The following is a 9,840-nucleotide window of genomic DNA, read 5'->3' on the forward strand; positions in this document are numbered from 1 at the left end:
GAATTTTTTCAGACGGTCCGCAGTGGCTCTAGCAACATCCTGAGATGACCCTCCCAATAAATTAGTTTTTGGGATTTGGCAGCCAACAAGACTTGTTGTAGGTCAGTATATTGCAGGAAAAACAGGATGACACCACATGGTTTCATTGAGACCCTGGGACCAAGTCTTTGAGCCCGTTGTATGTTAAGTGGAGCAGTAGTAGTCATGTCCAGAAGCTTGGGCAAAAAAGTCTGAAAGTAAACTGTCATATTAGAACCCTCCATATTTCCAGGAAGTCCCTAAATGTGGAAGTTATTCGTGCGGTTCGATTTTCCAAGTCCTCAGTGTTCTTTTTAAGAAGAGATGTGAGAACAAGTAGATTGAAGAGATTCCGTTTTTTGTTCCACAACAAGCACACGTGATTCCAAAGACGACCATTTGTCATACATTTGTTGCAGTTTCCTTAGTTTCCTTCATGAAGGGTTTTAATTCACAAATTTCCTTAAGAATCATATACATGGAAGCTGACGAGGAGTGCACTGGGGACAGAGGGTCCTTTTTTGGTTGTTTAGAGGATCCCACAGGCATCTCGCTTGAGAGCTGCGATTTTGGAATGGCGCCTGGTGAAGGGTCAGATTTATGAAGATAGATAACCTTTATGTCGTTATGAATAGAGTCTGAGTCTGAGTGTGCAATGTGTTTGGAGGAAACTGAAAGTTTAAGATTTCTTTATCTCCCCATACACAAAAAAAAAGGTTATGTAAAGCACTGTGCAATTTGCATGCATAAAGCAAAAACTTCAAAAATGTAAAGGAGTTTTGGTCACACAGTGAGGAAGAGAAAACTGCAGCTACAAAAGAGTGAAGTGCAGAGAAATATAGAAGAAACTGCCGGTTAGCCTCCCTTACCAATAGTAGAAATGAGGGTTCAGTAAACAGTGACTACTGTCCATATTATAAAAGCCATTGACATATGTATTGAAGGAATTACTCCACAGAAACGAATTACTGAGGAGAAAAAAGGCTTCCAAAATGTAAAAAGTGTATCTTCTTATAGAGAAACATGCCAAAAGCACAACAACAAAATAAAAATATGTTGAGAAGAACTTTTAAGTTGGCACATGTAAGGTATCCAGTAGCGACATGAGCGCAGTGTAATAAAGGCGCTTTATATAAAAAAGGAAGCATGCTCGCCTTCAATATGGCAGGCGCAAACTTATTCTGAGGAGAAATCCTCCCGGGCCATTATGGCCCTTAAAGACACAGATGCGGTGTTAGAACTGGGGGTCACTAGTTGGCAGAGGTAAGTACCTTTGACCGAATAGGGACCCTTGCTTCTAGTCAGGGAAAGGAGGATACACACTTTAGATAACCCCTGCTCACCCCCTTGGTAGCTTGGCACAAGCAGACAGGCTTATCACAAAGGCAATGTGTAAAGTATTTGTACCAACACTCACAGTAACACAGTAAAAACAACACAAATGGATACCACACCAGTTAAGAAAAATAAAATATCTTTATCTAAACTAAACAAGACCAAAACAACAACAATCCAACATACAGATACTCAGTAGAATGTCTTTAAATATGGTTGTTGCAAAACTAAACTTGTAGATGGTAAATGGGACACTTCTCTCTCAAAGTACCTTGGATGCGTAATGCAGAACAAACAAAAGGGTTGCAGAGAAGGTGATGTGTCTACTCTTCCTGCGCTCTGGTTGCGATGCGACAAGATGGGGCCTCGATGCGTTGCAACGATCCGGTGCGATGCAATAAAATGGCGTCTCTAATGCGATGCAACAAAGTGGATGCAATGTGTGCACGCCAGATGGCCATGCGGCGAAATTGGTGATTTCTTGAGCCACGGCAGGCCCTGCGACACACTTCTCCGGTGATGCGATGGCGATCAGCGGCAGTGGCGACACGCTTCCTTAGAGATGCGATGGTCCGGCGACACACTTTTCCGGTGATGCGACGGCAAACAGCGGAAGTGGCGACACTCTTCCTTGGTGATGCAACAGCAGCTGCTGCGGCGGCATCATGCTTCTCCCTCGTTGCGTTGCGCTTCCAGCTCCCAGCAGCAAGGGCCTAACACACAGTAACAGGCACCTCATGGCAGGTCAGAACTTCCAGGAAGGAAGTCAGGGAAGCTGGGGGTGAAGTCCTTTTGTGCCTGGGATATCAGAAACAAAATCTGGGGCTCCATCTGATCCATGCCCCCCGAACATTTTTCATCTTTTTCCATAGATTCTTACTGAACAACTAAGTGAACTGTTCTCTGGGACTATACTCCACGGGAAGTTTCCTGAAGCATGGAAGATAGCATCTGTACTATCCCTGCTAAAAAAAACACATCTAGACCCAGATGACCCCAACAATTATCGGCCAATCTCCAGAATTCCTTTTTGTTCAAAGGTTCTGGAGAAATTGCTTAACATCCAGCTCACTGCCTTTATCTCCTCCAATAATCTGCTTGACCATTCACAATTCGGGTTTAGAGAGGGCCACAGAACTGAAACTGCTTTAATCACTGCGAGTGAGGATCTTAGGAAGTCATTGGACGAAGGCATGAAGGCCTCCTTGATATTGTTAGATCAGTCGGCGGCCTTCGACACCGTAAATCATAAAATCTTAATCGCCAGACTGTCCAATATGGGCGTTCAAGAATCTTCCACGACTCTATTAACATCATATATCATGGAGCGATCTTTTCGAGTCGAATTACGCGAATTCAGCTCTCAAACTTTCAATCTGCAATGCGGAGTACCTCAGGGTTCGTCTTTGAGCCCTACGCTGTTTAATGTTTACGCAACCCCTCTGGCCGCTCTGATCAGACAGTTCTGCTTCTCTGTAATATCTTATGCAGACAACATGCAGGTAGTCGTATCAATAACTAATAATGAGGAGGAGATTGCCGACCGCTTTAACAACTGCATGTCCCATGTTCATTCTTGGATGCAATCTAACTGTCTTAAACTTAACGGCAGCAAGACCGAACTATTATTGTTTGGTGCCAATCCTTTGGCCTGGTCTTTGAAATGGTGGCCTTCAGAGCTGGGTGAGTGTCCAACACCCATCTCAAAGGCAAAAAATCTTGGGATTACCTTTGACTGTAGGCTGTCCTTTGATAGTCAAATCAACTGTCTTACCTTCAGTTTCTGGGCCATCCTCAAAATGATTAGGAAAATGTTTTCCTTCATTCCGCCGGAGGTTTTAAAAACATTGGTGACTGCATTTGCCATCTCCAGGTTGGATTATGGCAATGCACTTTACTTGAGGATCCAAACTCAATTCTTGAAAAAGCTCCAATATCTGCAGAATGCAGCAGCAAGATTGATTTTGGATATTCCCAAACACGAATCAGTCTCCCATCAGCTAGGAGCATTGCACTGGCTACCGGTTAAGAAAAAAATAATCTTTAAGTCATTGTGCATTACGGTCAAAGCACTTCATGGAAAGGGCCCCTCGTACCTCACGTCGCGCATAAAATATTATGTGCCGTCTAGGAACCTGAGATCTGCCCAACAAAAACTGTTGCAAATCCCTAGGTTCAAGCAGGCATGATGGGGAGGGAGGAGCTTCTTACTGAGATCTGCCAAATCTTGGACTCTTCTCCCGCTAATAATTAAAAACAGCCCAAATCTGAAAGCATTCAGGAAAGCAGTAAAAACATGGTTATTTCAATCTGACCTCTAATTCTATTTGCATACCAGCCTCACACGCTCTCTGAGTCCTCAGCGCCAAGACGCCTCCGGGCATTAGTTGCGCTTTATAAATGTAATATTCAAATCAATCAGAAACAGGAGGCCAGCTCTTCTCAGGCCCTTTAAGACTTTTCTTCAGATGGACACAGCACACAGCAAAGTGCTTCTTCAAGCAGGGGACACAGCACACAGCAAAGTCCCTTGATCCTCTCCTCAGCAGAAACAGCAACAGCCCCAGACACACAGCAAGGGCAATACTCTTTGGCAACAGGTTCCTCTTGATCATGAAGTTGTCTTGGAAACTTTTATATCCCTGTGTTTCCATAACAGGAGTCCAGCTCTAATCAGGCCCTTGGAGACTTTCTTTTCAAGACACGGCACACAGCAAAGTCCTTGTCAAGGAGGGGGACACAGCACACAACAAAGTCTCTTGTCCTTCCTTTGACAGGAATAGCAACTGCAGGCCAACCCCAGGCACAGAACAAGGGCAGTACTTCTTCAGCTCCTCAGCTTTTCTCCCCAGCAAAGGTTCCTCCTTGGTTCCAAAGTAGTCTAAAGTTCAGGGGTTTTAACTCTCACATTCATACCCAAAAGTCTTTGTTCTCTATGTGTGAAGGGGACTGGACCCAGTCCAAACCAGTTCTGGGTGCACTCTGCCAGTGCACAACTTCTTCCTTTGTCAGTGTGGGCCAGGGTCATCAGACACACCACAGGAGGTGGAGCCAGCATTGTGGAAGGCCGGCACAGCCCTATTCAGGCCCAGGTAATACTCCTCCCACCACTCCGAATGCAGATCGGCCTATTTAGCCCAGTGCTGACTCAACCAGACTCCTGGAGCCACCCCAGCCCCTGTCACTCTCAAACCAGACAGTCAATCCACAAACAGGCAGATGCACACAGAAAGGTTGAACAAGAAAATAGCCACTTTCTAAAAGTGCTATTTTCAAACACAGAATTTAAAAACCATCCTTCCTAAAATATGTATTATTAAATTCTGAGTTCAGGGATACCAGACCCCAAGTTTCTATCTCACTCCTATGGGAAGATATGCAGGTAAACATGTTACCCAGCATTTCCCATTCTGTCCTATGGGCAAGATAGCCTTTCAATAGTGAAAAACAAAATTGCCAGTATTTCACTATCAGGACATGTTACAGACACACTAGTGCATGTCCTACCTTTCACACCCTGCCCAGGGGGGTACATTTGGTCTACCATAGTGGTGTCCTATGCGTACGAAAAGGGAAGGGTCAGGCCAGGCAAATGGGCACACTGGCCAGGTCAACATGGCAGTTAGCAAACTGCACACAGGCACTGCGGTGGCAGGCCTGAGACATCTCTTTGGGGCTACTCATGTGGGTGGCACAATCAGTGCTTCAGGCCCACTAGTAGCATTTGAATTACCAGCCCTGGCACACTCAGTGCACTTTACTAGGGACCTACTAGAAAAACAAATATACCAGTAAGGGATAACCAATCACAATAGCAATTTACGCAGAGAGCATATGCACTTTAGCACTGATAAGCAGTGGTAAAGGGCCCAGAGTCCTAAAGCCAACAACCACAGGTCAGGAAAAACAAAGGAGGAATAAGCAAAAAGTTTGAGGATAACCCTGCAAAAAGTGCCATTTCCAACAAGTGGGAGTTGTAGAAAACTCCAGCTACTCACCGCGACTTGAGGGAAAGACGCCATGTAGTCTCGTCCCTTGACGAGTGCTGAAGGGGTCTCCAGACTCCAAAAGTCTCCCCAGTCCATCAGAGCTCTGCACGATCACGCCATCTTGGATCAGCACCAAGACAACACCCCTCACTTCACATTATTTCTAAAGTGCATTTACTGTAGGATTGGAGAATGTTCTGACCAGACATTTATACTAGTTAGTCTCCATACAGAGAAGTGTTGTGAAAGGGTCCTTAATTCATTTGTGAAGAGATGTTTTCAGGGCTGCTGGAAATTGTTTTATTTTGTTATTGTGTTGTCTTGAGTAGAGGGCTTCCCTTCCTCCTAAATTCGCTCTTTGCTCATCTTTGTTTGAGAGGGCAAGAAAACGCTGTGTCTCCCTTTCTCGCAGCGCAGTGCAGCAATTTGTCTTCCTGCATTGTGTTGCATGATTTTTTAAACTTTGACCCCCAGTATGGAAAACAATTGCAAATCCTTACCTTCTGTTGTTCTTTGAATGTTAAGAAACACTTCTGTTCCAGTGGTGAGAAATCATACTTATATTAATTCATTTAAGGAATATAGTCAGGAACATTTCATATTCTGTAGCTTCGCTAATTCTAATGTTCTTTATCTTTTTTATGGCGGTCCCTTTCTCTCCTTTTTGGTTTTTCCAATATGTAAGGTTTATCTGATACATTTTGCATCATGGGAGTTTGGTGGGATGGGATCAGAGAAGCATAGTGCCAGTATATCCTGGTCAGAATATTTTCATAAATCGTATCCCCAAATAATCTTTACAAAAATATTTTCACTGGTGTTAGTTATAGAAAATCTATACCCAATGAAATTATATTTTTATATTAAATGATATTTAGGACAAAATATTGATGTCACACAATATTTCTGTAGATGATACTTTCACATACAATTAATCAAATAAAGGGTTTCATCCTCCCTACGGAGCAAGAAAAGGCCATGCCACTATCCTTCCCGCTGCCAAGCATGCCGAACTCTCATATCATGCAACAAATTGGCATATCATCCATCTATGATCCAGTGTGCCTGTATGTGCAGCATATAGAGTGGTATTGACCCAGGAACCCTGTCTCCTATTGCTGTATCCTTTCTGTAGCTGTCTCCTCTGTCTTCTGCTTCTGTAGTTGGGCATTGAAGGGTCTACAGAGGAAGCTTTTCACTCCCTTTATAAGGAAGCTACTTCATTTCTCCTGGAGGAGATGGTGGTGTGAGGGAAACAACAGCCAGGCCTGTAGTGAAACCATCTTAGTGGTAAACAATGTCTTAGATTACCACCAAGGATATGAAAGCACCAGTGAAAAAAGAAGGTTTGTTTTGTTGTATGATCTGTTATCAATTCAATTCAATAAGACTTTATTTCGTTTTTTGCACAAACCATAAAAGTACATATACTAACTTTAGGATGCCTAAATGCCTTCTGTGAATACCGAAAGTCTTAAAATTACGATTTTTCTCAATTTAGTAGTAGTAAAGTTAGGAGTCCTAACTTTACTACAACTAAATTGAGAAAAATCCTAATTTTAAGACTTTCGGTATTCACAGAAGGCATTTAGGAGTCCTAAAGTTAGGAGTCCTAACTTTACTACTACTAAATTGAGAAAAATCCTAATTTTAAGACTTTCGGTATTCACAGAAGGCATTTAGGAGTCCTAAAGTTAGTAGTCCTAACTTCTGTGAATACCGAAATGAGTAAGTTCATTCTGTGAATACCAAAAGTAGTAAGTGCATTCTGTGAATGCCAAAAGTAGTAAGTTCATTCTGTGAATCGGGCCCACAGGCATTAACTCTAACCAGTTCCCCCTTCTTTTTTGCAAGATGAGGACCCCAGTTAAGTTTAGAGTCAAAAAGGACCTCAAGATACGAGAATGTTTTTGATATGGGGATTACAACATCTTCAATTTTAAATAAAAAGTTCCTTCTTGGTTGTTGGCCAACTTGCATGACAATAGATTTTGAGTTGTTGACCATAAGGTCTCTATCGTCATGAACAGTTTAAATGCATTTAATAAAGCTTGCAGGCCCCTCTCAGTACTAGAAATTAGAACCGCATCATCTGCGTATAAAAGTACAGGAATTCCCTGCCTGCCGACTCTGGGACAATCAGCCGGTACATTCTGCAACACACTATCTAGGTCATTAATGTAAAAATTAAAAAGGAAGGGAGCCAAGATACAACCTTGGCGAACACCCTTTAAAATGTTAAAGTTATTTGTTGTGCTCAGATCTTCGTAATATCTCACATTTGCTCGAGTATTACTATGTAAATCAACAAGAAAGTTGACAATTCCACCATCTACACCCTTCACCCTCATGGACTGCCAGAGCTTTCCCCTGTTTACACAGTCGAAAGCTGAGGACAAGTCCATGAAGGCGAGGTGGATGGTGCCCCTTTGAGCCACAGTGTACTTGCTTAATATTAGAAAAAGGTTAAGACACTGGGTTACTGTTGAACGGCCACTACAAAAACCATACTGCGAGATGGACATAATATTATTTTCCAACGCCCAGTCAGAAAGTCTTTGTAGTAGGATTCTTCCTACGATTTTAACCATAGGGTCTATTAATGAAATAGGCCTATAACAATGTGGGCTGCCTTTGTCCCCCTTCTTAAAAACCGGGACAATCGTAGAGACACCCCATGATTATGGACAGCCATATTTCACCGCAGCGTTAAAAACAGACTCTAATATAGGTGCCCAAAAGCTTGGTTCAGACTTGAATAAGTCTGGAGGGATCCCATCGGGACCGGGCGCTTTCCCGGCTGTTAGTCCCTCAATAACCTCCCTTCTATCAAAACTAATCATTTGACCATTATTGCAAGGGGCAGGGTTGGGCATGTAGTCCATCAAGCAGCAGTATAATTGTTTAAAGTGTACTTCCCACTCCTCCTTTGATATGTAGCATTCCAGACCGTCACCCGGTACCTGGACCAAGAAAGGTTTCTTCATTACCGCCCAGAATCTGGAGCTACACCGCAAAGTAGTAGGGTCAAGAATCTCTCTCCATGCCTCCTCTCTTAGGAATTCCTTATGTTTAGCAATGGTAGATTTGTAATCTTTACGGCACAATTGAACTGTTGCCTTTATTCTGGGTTTAGCTGCTAGTGACAACCTTAGATTTCTAGCTGCTTTAGAGCAATCTCCGTTGAACCACTTTGGTCCCACAGTCTCTAATTTCTTTGCTGGAACCGACAACAGCCGTGTCACCTTGTCCGATATACTTTGGAAGGCTGTGAGAACCTTCCTCGGCTGTGTCCCTTCTTGCATGCAAACCATAATTTCATCTGCGCAAATGGCTTTAATGTCTTAGTACAACAAGTCTGGGGTGATCTTAGACCATCTAAGACGACGTCTCCCATCAGTTGTGCTCACCCTACCAGAGATAAGATTTGAGCGTTCATTAGCTATCCAGGGATCCCTCAAATGTACAGTGAGCGGGTTGTGGAGACTGAATTCACTGTCTTCGATAGCGAAAGAGTCCACTAAGGACTGCATTGAGGATGTTACTAATACATGATCAATAAAAGTTCCCCTTCCATGGCCCTTGATAGTCGGGATCCCAAAACACTTGGTAGGGTCCTTAAGTGCCATAGTCAGCGATAGATCCAGATCATTCAATAAATCATTAAAAAGTTCCCCCTCTGTCGTGTGTTCCAAATGCAAACCCTCGGAACGTGAACAATGCAAATCCGAGATACTTTTCAGAAGGGGATCCACACAAGGGTGAACATTAAAATCACCCATAATCATAAGATTATGGATGCAATCCCTCATTGAGTTACTAATGAAGACATTCAGTGCTGATATCTGACTAATACCTGAGCATGAGTTGACAGCATTATAAAAATTGACCATACCAGCCATACAGTTTTCTCCCATTAAAATTAAACCAATAATACCAGAATTGCTTGTTAAAATTCTACGAATTTTACAAGATAACACAACAGAAATGAACGTAACCATTCCATCCTTTGGTCTTCCCCTAGCTTTTGCTATTGCAGGGACATAAAATGCCTTGTACCCTTCAAGAAAATAGTCACATTCAACTGACCAAGTCTCCTGCAGGCAGATAATCTGAAACTGCTTGATATACCTAGTCCAATTGCAATCCTCCATCTTAACACCCAGACCAGAAATGTTCCAGGATTTTACATTGTTTCCACTCAGTTTTACTAATGTGATATCTGTATGACCCACTTCAGCCAATGTCTCTATTTCCAGGCCCTCAGATTCCTCACGTCAATCACACGCCTCCAGGCCTGACAGTAAATCAAATCTGCTCTGCGTTACAACATTGAACCCATTCATATAATGACTATCAACATTGTACAGATATGCTGCTTCAGGAACCGGGCGCTGAATTGGAATAAATGGTCTAATTTTCCTAGGATTAGGAGGGGCTTTGATTTGATGGGTATAAAAGTAACCAAGTGGGCATACACATACACTGTTCACATTGT

General features: G+C 42.9%; 1 pseudogene; it reads right to left on the reverse strand.

Annotated features, from left to right (window-relative positions):
• Positions 1–7,716: 7,716 nt before the first annotated feature.
• On the reverse strand, positions 7,717–9,496 carry LOC147697986 (uncharacterized; annotated as a pseudogene).
• Between the last annotated feature and the right edge of the window lie 344 nt (positions 9,497–9,840).

Source organism: Lissotriton vulgaris, chromosome 8, assembly GCF_964263255.1.
Source record: "Lissotriton vulgaris chromosome 8, aLisVul1.2, whole genome shotgun sequence".
Taxonomy (NCBI): Eukaryota; Metazoa; Chordata; class Amphibia; order Caudata; family Salamandridae; genus Lissotriton; species Lissotriton vulgaris.